This window comes from Canis aureus, chromosome 7 (assembly GCF_053574225.1).
Source record: "Canis aureus isolate CA01 chromosome 7, VMU_Caureus_v.1.0, whole genome shotgun sequence".
NCBI classification, from domain to species: domain Eukaryota; kingdom Metazoa; phylum Chordata; class Mammalia; order Carnivora; family Canidae; genus Canis; species Canis aureus.
In genome coordinates, this window is record NC_135617.1 from 10,210,495 (window position 1) to 10,221,204 (window position 10,710).

At 42.2% G+C, this 10,710-nt stretch overlaps 1 pseudogene; it reads left to right on the forward strand.

Annotated features, from left to right (window-relative positions):
* Nucleotides 1-1,153: 1,153 nt before the first annotated feature.
* On the forward strand, nt 1,154-3,757 carry LOC144316677 (apolipoprotein C-I pseudogene; annotated as a pseudogene).
* The last annotated feature ends 6,953 nt before the right edge of the window (nt 3,758-10,710 follow it).

Here is a 10,710-nt window from a genome sequence, read left to right on the forward strand (position 1 = left end):
TGATGAGCATGAGTTTTTAACATTGAAAATTAACATCAAATGTCTGCTTTTATATTTTTTTGCTCTCAGTGACCTGTATAAGAAATCTTTGCCTTCTCCTAGACCACGAAAGTAGTCTCCTGTATTTTCTTCTTAAACCCTTATAGTTTTAGCTCTTATGTCCAGATTTATGATCTTTCCCAGATTAATTTGTGTGATGTGACATAGAGATTGGGATTCTTTTCTTTTTTCTCCAAATGAGTATCAAATTATTCTAATCTCCCTCTGCCCCTCCCACTCATGCTCTCTCTCTCAAAAAAAAAATCTTAGAAAATTGTCAAAAATGTCTAAGATATACATATTTATTTATGCATACACACAATGGAATATTACTCAGCCATAAAAATGAACAAAATCTTGTCATTTATGACAACATAGATTACCTAGAGAGTTTTATGCTAAGTGAAATAAGATAAAGAAAATGCCATATGACTTCATTTATATGTGGAATCCATGAAAACAAAACAAATGAACAAACCTAAATTTAGAACAGACTCATAAAAACAAAGAACTAACTGGTGGTTGCCAGAGGGGAGGGCAGAGGAAGAGATGGGTAAAATAGGAAAAAGGGATTAAGGGTTACAAACTTTTGGTTGTAAAATAAGTCACAAGGATAAAAAGTATAGCATAAAGAATATAGTCAATAATATTATAATAAGGTTATATGGCGACAGATGGTAACTATACATACCGTGGCAAGCATCAGGTAACGTATAGATTTGTCAAATCACTATGTTGTGTACCTGAAACTAATGTAAAAGATACCTGGGTGGCTCGGTTGGTTGACCATCTGACTTTAGTTCTGGTTGTGATCTCGGGGTCCTGGGATTGAGACCATGTCCCCTCATACTCAGCGGGGGAGTCTGTTTATCTCCCCCCACCCCCGCTTGTCCTCTCACTCTCTTGCAAATAAAGTCTTTTTAAAAAAGATATGACTAAGACAGTTGAGAAAATGTGAACATCATCTGGATATTTGACAATATCAATTTGCAAACATTTTATACATAATTATAGTAGTATAATTATTTTGGGGAGTCCTTTATCTTTTGAAGATACATGAGAAATGTTTACAGATAAAATGCTACAATGTCTGCAATTTACATTAAAGTAATCCAGTGTAACCCCGTGCTGTCCTGAGACTGAACCAGACTCTCCCTTGGACCTAACCATGAGGCTCATCCTGTCGCTCCCGGTTGTGGCGGTGGTTCTGTGGATGGTTTTGGAAGGCCCAGCCTTGGCCCAGGTGGCCTCACAAATAATCAGAACTTTGGAGTGCATCCCAGATTAGCTGAAGGAGTTTGGTAACACCTGGAGGACAAGGCATGGGAGGCCATTGAGAGCATCAAGCTGAGTGACATTCCTGCGAAGATCAGGAACTGGTTTATGGAGACTTACAATAAAGTGAAAGAATGGCTTAAAACTAACTACCTTCTCGAGTACCAGAAGAGCTGCCCCCTCCTCTGTGGCTGTGCCCCAGGAGGAGGCTCCAAAATTTCCTTTTTTTTTTTTTTTTAATTTTTTTTTTATTTTATTTATGATAGTCACAGAGAGAGAGAGAGAGAGAGAGAGAGAGGCAGAGACACAGGCAGAGGGAGAAGCAGGCTCCATGCACCAGGAGCCCGATGTGGGATTTGATCCCGGGTCTCCAGGATCGCGCCCTGGGCCAAAGGCAGGCGCCAAACCGCTACGCCACCCAGGGATCCCTCCAAAATTTCCTATACTCTGGCTCCTGTGCTGAGAACTTAATAATGCCCCCATGTTCACCTCCATCCCCTAATAAAAATCACATAGAAGGGGGAAAAAAAAGTAATCCAGCATGAGGGTGGAGTGTCAATGGGAATATTGACAAAACAAGGTTGATTGGATGATGAATATATAGGATTTTATTTTGCTATTTTCCTTACTTTAAGTAAAAAAAAAAATCCTTAATAATAATTTTAAAATCCTCTATCCTTGGAAAAAAATTAAATAAGGATTCTCATAAAAGTATAGGGAGGTTGAATATTTTGGGGGAAACCGCAAATACTTTATATATTAATGCTTTACATATTTATCATTGTTTCTTGTTTCACATCATTTACTATGTTTATTTTCACAGTGTTGAATAAGAAATGAATTCATAGAGGTGAAAATTAGAAAGAGTTGTAGAGGGATAAAGTGATAAGTCTCATTGCCATTGCTGGCCTTTGTCACTTAATTTTCTATCCCCAGAGCCCCCTCCCACCTTGCCCTTCCTGGGATCAATGCTATCCTTTTCTCATACACACCATTTGTAATGGCTGCAACACATTGCATTATGTAGACATTCTGCAATTTGTTGGACAATTTTCTTATTGTTGAACATTGAAGCAGGTCTCATTTATTGACGAAGCTTCCCATGCTTTAGATCTTACATTATTGATTATTCCTCATTATTGACCAAATGTTTGTGTTCCTCCAAAAATCATATATTGAAATCCTAACCCCTAAAGTGATGGCACTAGGAAGTGGGGTCTTTGGGAGGTGATTAAGTCATGAGGATGAAGCTTTGTAAATGGGATTAGTGCCCTTAAGAAAGAAGCTTCACAGAGCTCTCTCGCTCTTTCTGCTGTGTGAGGGTACAAGGAAACAGCAGTTTGCAACCTGGAAGAAGGCATCATCAGAATCCCACCATGCTGGCACCCTGATTTGACCTTCCTGTCTCCTGAACTGAGAAACAAATGTTTGTTGTTTAAATCACCCACTCTCTGAGATTTTTGTTATAGCAGCCTGAATGGACTAAGACTTTCCTTTATTTTCTGGATTATTCTATTAGTTTCAAGCAGAGCATTTAAAGCATCTTCAGGGACACCGGGGTGGCTCAGTGGTTTAGTGCCCGTCTTTGGCCCACGGTGTGGTCCTGGAGACCCGGGATCGAGTCCCAAGTTGGGCTCCCTGCATGGAGCCTGCTTCTCCCTCTGCCTGTGTCTCTGCCTCTCTTTCTGTGTCTCTCATGAATAAATAAATAAATAAAATCTTTAAAAAAACATAAAAAAAATCTTCAATTATTTTATTACTTGAAAATACAAAACAGAAAAACCTTCTCTTAACCCCACATCCCACTCCAGCTACCTCTCTCTTACTCTTCACTCCTGCACACCCTGATCCAATACCTCGATATTCTGTTGGAATACACCACCTTTACCGCTCAGATTTATCCAGTTTCCATCAAGCTTTTCAGGAAGATTGCCTCCCCTCTGGGAAGTCAGCCTGCAGGGATCAATCTTGGATAAGTTAACTCTAGTTTTCTATTTTATACTCTTTTTCTTTTCTACTTTATACTCTTAAATTAGGTTTCAAACACCATCTATACAGTGACATCTCTAAGTATTCATCTCTAGCTCAGAATAGCTATGTGTTCACATATCTACCTGATATCCCCACTTCACTACCTCAGAGCTACTTCAGACTCTTGTGACATGATCTACTCTTTTTTCTTTTTTAAAATTTTATTTACTTATTCATGAGAGACAGAGAGAGAGAGAGAGGCAGAGACACAGGCAAAGGGAGAAGCAGGCTCCATGCAGGAAGCCTGATGTGGGACTCGAACCCAGGAATCCGGGATCACACCCTCAGCCAAAGGCAGGCACTCAACCTCTGAGCCACTCGAGAGCATCCCATGATCTACTCTTCTAAACTTGCTTCTGTCCTTGTGTTTTCTGTTCCAAGCAATGATACTGTCAATTATGCAGTTGCATGATCCACCTTCCTCATATTTTCCATACCGATCCATCATCAGTTATTGATTTTATCAGCAAAATATTTCTCAATCCAGTCTGTTCTCTCTACTTACAGAGTCATTATACTAGTTCAAAAGACAATCATCTCTCACTTAGACTAACTAGTACCCCTAACCAGTCTTTCCTTATGTACTCTACCATGAACCCAATTCATTCTTCATACTTTGGGAGGAGAGATTTTTATTTTTTCCTTTTGAAGAAGGATCTGATCATATTATTCCCATGAGCTTCCAATTCTTTAATTCCTTTCCACTGCTGGAAACTGTTTCATCTCACAGGGTACTCCCTTTTACTCCTTAGCTTTTAGTGACATAACTGAAAGACTTTCTTTACGTTTCTTAAACATTCCATGCATCACAAGATCTTTGCAAATACCTTTCTCTCTATTCAGAATGTTCCTCACCACCCTTTCTCCTATGTGTAGGTATCACCTATTCATCTTTTTTTTCCCTATTGATCTTTTGATTCTTAGATTAAAAGTCTGTTTCTTGGGAAAGCCTTTCTAAATGTTCTCAGTCTGTCACAGAATGGTTTTCCTTTCTTTCAGAGCATTTATCTCTATTTATAATGATATATTCATAAGTGTAATTATTTGAAAAATATTATTTAAGATATATAGTATAGTGCTTGGATCATGGGAGGTACTCAAAACATACTTCTGAATGAACAAATTAATATATTTATTTTGGGGCAGCCCTGGTGGCTCAGAGGTTTAGTGCCACCTTCAGTCCAGGGTGTTATCCTGGAGACCCAGGATCGAGTCCCAGATTGGGCTCCCTGCATGGAGCCTGCTTTTCCCTCTGCCTGTGTCCATGCCTCTCTCTCTCTTTGTGTGTCTCTCATGAAAAAATAAATAAAATCTTTAAAAAAATATATATTTATTTTTAATTAAAAAAATTTTAAAGAGTTTATTTATTTGAGAGAGAGAGAGAGCATGAGCAGGAGGAGGGGCAGAGGGAGAGCAAGAGGGAGACAAGCAGACTGCTGAGCCCAATGCAGGGCTCGATTCCAGGACCCTGAGATCATGACCTGAGCCAAAGGCAGATGCTTAACAAACTGAGTCACCCAGGCACCCCAGAATATATTTACTTTTAAATCCTTGTCTTTATTTTAGATCATTTCTTTGGGCTATATTCCCAAAGGTGAAATGAATGGATTAAAATGTGCACAATTTTTTTTTTTTAGTGGCTTTAAACAACATTTATCATCTCAGTTTCTCTAGGTTAGGAGTCAGGGTAGAGCTTAGATGAGTCCTCTGCTTCAGAGTCTTTCACAAAGCTGCAAGGTGTCAACCAGGGCTGTGGTCATCTGAAAGCTTGACTGGAGGAGATCTGCTTCTGAGCTCACTCATGTCATTGCTGGCAGGATTCAGTGCCTCACTGGCTCAAGGCTGGCCTCAGTTCCTTACCACACAGGCCTCTTCACAGGGCTAAAAGGTGCACAACCATTTTTACATGGCCTTTAATAGATGGACAATTAGGTGTTTTCATAAATGATGAAACATTCTCCCCAAAAGAGCCCGTTAATGAATCAAAGATAATCTAGGAAAAGTCTTAAGTGGCAATTCTAATGATTTTTTTCTTTGGCCTCCTGTTATATCTGTGCTTTTATTTGACTTAAATCTCTGAAGAGTTTGTCAAATCCACACATGATATAGATGACAGGATACTGAACACCTGAGTGGTAGTAGATGCAGGATCCAGAAAGGTCTTTGCAGGTATAATAATGGCTTCAATATTCTGAAGTAGTGAAATCCCATATGTCAAGTGGGGGATCCTAAACCTTTTTTTTTGAAAGATTTTTCACTTATTCATTTTAGAGCGAGAGAGAGCGAGCGAGCGCACACATGAGCAGTGGGGAGGTCCACAGGGAGAGGGAGAAGCGGACTCGGATCCTGAATTTTAATTTAAGAATTCTATTTCTTGTAGGGGCACCGGGTGGCTCAGTTGGTTAAGCATCTCCCTTTGGCTCAGGTCATGATCCCAGAGTTCTGGAATCAAGCCCTCCATCAGGGTCCTTGCTTGACCAGCAGTGTGCTTCTCCCTCTTCTTCTGACCCTCCCCCCTGCTCGTGTTCTCTCTCTCAAACAGATAAAATCTTTAAAAATAAAGATTCAGTTTCTTGTATACTGAATGAGAAAGTGTGGTTTAATGAAACCTGTCGCTGCTTCTTGTGGCTCAGCTCCAGAGTTTATGTTTTTCTAGTTCCTACGTCCCCTGCATCCCTTGACCGCCACCCCTCACCCCAACCTTGCTTCGTTTTCCTTTGATCCTGCCTCTGTCCACTTCATTCCTTGGGGTTCCCACTATACCCCTTTTTTTTGTTTGTTTTATCAATGGGTTTTATTTCCTGGAACTGAAATAGTTCAGTTCTCAACTTCCAAAGCTACACTCAACAATTTTTCATCAGAGCCCATGGGAGAGGGGCAAGAGTGAAGGAGACAACAGGGGAAAGGCACATGTTACATTTCAGGTCCGGTGACAATGCTGAGGGGGCCAGGGTGTGGAAGGTGGATGGGAAATGGCACTGCCCGGGAACACCAAAACCTTAACTACAAAAAGAAAGTCATTATATCCCTAACAGCCCGGCCTCTCTCATGGTATCATTAGTTGTCTCCTGCCTGATACTGTTTGGAAGACAAGCACTACTGCCCTTTGTGTTTTTCGATGTAACTCATATACTTTAAAAGAATGTGTTGGGGACCCCTGGGTGGCTCAGCGGTTTGGCGCCTGCCTTCGGCCCAGGGCATGATCCTGGAGTCCCGGGATCAAGTCCCACATCAGACTCCTTGTGTGGAGCCTGCTTCTCCCTCTGCCTGTGTCTCTGCCTCTCTCTGTGTCTCTCATGAATAAATAAAATCTTAAAGTAAATAAATAAATAAAAGAATGTGTATTCTATGTTAGGGGGGGTGAAGCTTTCACACATGCCCTTGATGAGGCTTGTATTTCAATGTTCTGAATCTTGTATCTCCTTACGTATCTTTTTCTTCCATCTCTATCAGTTTCAGAGAGAAGGGTATTAAACATCTACTGTTTGGGGAGTCTGCTTACAATCCTCTCTCCTCCTCTTGCTGTCCCCCATCCCAAATAAATGAATAAATAAATCTTTTTAATTTAACTTAATTTTTAAAAGAGGGTGCTTGAGTGAGGGTCTGACTCCTGATTTTTGGCTCAGGTCATGATCTCAGGATCATGGGATGGAGTCCCGTGTCAGGCTCTGTGCTTGGCAGGGAGTCTGCTTGAGATTCTCTCTCTCTCTCTCTCTCTCTCTCTCTCTCTCTCTTTCTCCCTCTGCTCCACCCCTCCCCCCTCAAATAAATAAATAAATCTTCTGAAAATTCTGTTTGTGGTAGAACTATTTTTTGTAATTCTGTCAAATGTAGATTTATTTTTAGTCTCTGTTGTCAGGTATAGACTATTACAAACTATTGGTGATTCTTCTCTTTGACTCTAATAATGTTTTTTGCTCTAAAGTTTATTTTGCTAATCTTAAATGTGTTTGTAGATAGTTCATTTTATGTGTCCATTTGGAGGATTTTTTGGATGAGATGAAAACTTAAATCAGTGAACTCTGAATAAAGCAGATTGCCCTTCATAGCGTGAGTGGAAGAATGAAAAGACTGGCAAGAGGGAATTCTTTGGCAGACTCCTTTCAGACTTGATCTGCACCATCTGCTCTACTGGGTGTCCAGCCCCCTTGTCCACACTGCAGATTTTCAACTGGACAGCTTCCATAATCACAGGTGCCAATATTGTGTAATAAATCTCTATAAATGTACACACAGTTTATTGGTTCTGCTTCTCTGGAGCACCCGGACTAATATATAACAATATTGGTTCTTTAAAATTTATTTGGTATGTCTTTTTTCCCATTTTTCTCTTGGCATGGTGGTCTCCTGTGAATGGTGGTCTTTTAGAAATAGCAAATAGTTATTTTGTTTTACATGTTTATTCAATCTAAGACTTCTGTTTTTTAACCATTAAGTTTCCTCTTTTTATTTTCTGTGACTATGGCCATGGATGTATTTGGACTGATTCCTACTGTCCTATGTTTGTGTTTTGTTTTTACAATGATGTTCCTTGTTCTGTACTTTTTCCACCCCCTGCTCTCTTCCTGCTTTTTGTCAAATTGATAGTTTTCTTCTTTCAAATGGAGAAACTTAAGCTTTGGTATCTCCATTAGAACCAATTTCCAGGTAGAAAAAAATATTCAGAAATAGAAAAAAAGAAAGCTAAAATGGGGCCACAGAAAAATCTGCCTATTTATTTGTTTACTTACTTAGAGAAGGAGGATGGTGCAGAAAGGTAGATGGAGAAGCGAGAAAATCTTAAGCAGTCACCATGCCCAGTGAAGAGCCCCACATAGGGCTCCATCCCACAACCCTGAGATCATGACCTGAGGCAAAATCAAGAGTCTGATGCTTAACCAACTGAGCCATCCAGGTGCCCTGAACATTTCTATCTTTGTAGAAAATTCTATTGGACAGTATGTGATAAGCTTGTAATAGGAATGTAGCTTATTACACCTTGGAGCCGAGACTCTGTATCATGTTGCAGAATTTAGACCTGATAATCCATAGCAGCATTTTTTTTTAAAGATTTTATTTATTCATGGGAGACAGAGAGAGAGAGATAAAGACACAGAGGGAGAAGCAGGCTCTCTGCAGGGAGCTTGACGCAGGACTTGATCCCAAGAACTTGGGATTATACCTGAGCGATAGGCAGACGCTCAACCACTGAGCCACTCAGGTGTCCCTATAGCAGCGTTCTTCCAGTATCTTCTGCTCATGTGGTGAACAGTGACCGGCATAGGGAGCAATGCCCACTACGGAGGCTGCTGGGCAATCCTGCCTCTGTACCCAAACATTCAGGCTTGGTGCTCACAGGACGCTGGAAGTAATTTGTATGGACTAACAGCTTCGGGAGTGGTAGTGCTAACAGGGGCAGAGGTGTTAACTTCTCTACAGTAGTGGTCTTGACCTGAATGGTATGGGGAGGAAGAGAAAGGCTGAAGCATTTCCAGTTGAAACCAGGTTGCAAAGCGTTGGGTATGACCCAGACTGGGCTGTAGCATTTGGGATTCCTTTGGAACTTTGGCCTCCCAATCCTTTTGTTATTATTTTTTAAAGATTTTATTTATTTATTCATGAGAGACACACAGAGAGAGGCAGAGACACAGCAGAAGGAGAAGCAGGCTCCATGCAGGAAGCCCGATGTGGGACTCGTTCCCTGAACTGGGATCACGCCCTGAGCCAAAGGCAGACACTCAACCGCTGAGCCACCCAGGCATCCCTCAATCCTGTTGTTAGACTGGTTTAGGTCTCATCTGAACCAACTAGTTAGAAGGTCTGCCCTGAGCCTGTTGCACCGCTGACAAAAGTGCCTAACAGTTGCAGTCTAGACTGAAACTGATTTAGGTTGGTTTTGGCAGGGAACACCATGCAGCTACCATGTGCCCCAGCATATTCTGGATGGGCAGGTGAGACTCTTTACTGCTGTCAGTCAGTCAACATACATCATCAGCACACATCTGTCCCTTTATTGCAGGAACAGCTTTGCCCCTTCCTTCCTTCCTCCCTCCCCTCCTTCCCTTTCTTTCTTGGAACAGCTTTGCTTCTTTGAAGAAGGTGAGAAAGTCCATGCTGTTTGCTTCTTTATTACTTCAGCATCCAAGAAAATCCCTCCCTCAACTTTTCACTGTTAGAGGCGTAGCCAGGTTTGTATTTACCTGGATTGGATTCTTTCATGTTTCAGCTGCTCAAATTTCTGTTTTTCCCTTGGCTTGTGCTCAAGTTCTGTGCAGAGCTGACAAATATGATTTTCCTCCACTGATTTCCTCATAAGTCATTTCTTCCACACTTGGTACTGTCAACTTTTTCTCTTTTTCATTTTTCTTTCTCTCTTTCTTTTTTCTTTCCTTTTTTTCTCTTTCTTTCCTTTTTCTTTCTTTCACTTTCTTTTTTCTTTCTTTCTTTCCCTTTTCTTTCCTTTTTTCTCTTCCTTCTTTTCTTTCTTTCTTTCTTTTTCTTCTTTCTTTTCTTTCTTTCTTTCTTTCTTTCTCTTTCTTTCTTTCTTTCTTTCTTTCTTTCTTTCTTTCTTTCTTTCTTTCTTTTCTTTCCTTCCTTCCTTCCTTCCTTCCTTCCTTTCTTTCTTTCCTTTCTTCTCTTTCTTCTCTTTCTCTCTTTCTTTCTTCCCAACTCACAAAGTCAAAGTCTGCTTTCCCCACCGGGATCTGCCATCACTTTGACACTTCAGCACTGTTCCAAAGAAACCACAATTCTCTTTCAGGATGTCTTCATCTAGATCTTCCTTAAAGTGTCGTCTTCTGTATGTCAGGCGATAAGCGTGGGAGTCCAAGACACGAGATAGACTGGTGCTTTGCCCTCACGAAGCTTTGCATTTGTTTGGGTTCAATCTTAAGTTTGATGCACGAGAACAAGCTCTTTGGATAGTTTATGCATCTGGAAAACCAACGCACCCCGCCTAGGATGGGGAAGGGGAAGGATGGATTCGAAGAACAACTGCGCAAAAGCCCAATCGGCGGTCCAGGACGGGGGGGGAAAAGGAGGAAGCTGCTCCTCTGCAACCGTGGAGGGCACGGCGAGCCTCGCCAGGAACTCGGGGGCTCGCGGGGTCCCGGCCTCGCCTCCCGCGCTCCGCTCTCTGCCCGGCGTCCGCGCACCCAGCGTGGCTCCGCCTCCGGCGCGCGGGTCGGCGGGCTCTGGACTACAGTTCCCAGAAGGCCGTGCGAGCCGGGAGGGAAGCGGCGGCGGCGGCAGGAAGCGCGCGGGCGGCGGCGGCGGCGGCGGCGAGTGGCCCGTCAGTGGTAGGTCCGGCAGCCCCCGGCCCTCCGCGCCCCCCCCTCCCAGCCGCCCGCGCAGCCCCGGGCGTAAGGCGGGGCGAGCCCGTGCCTC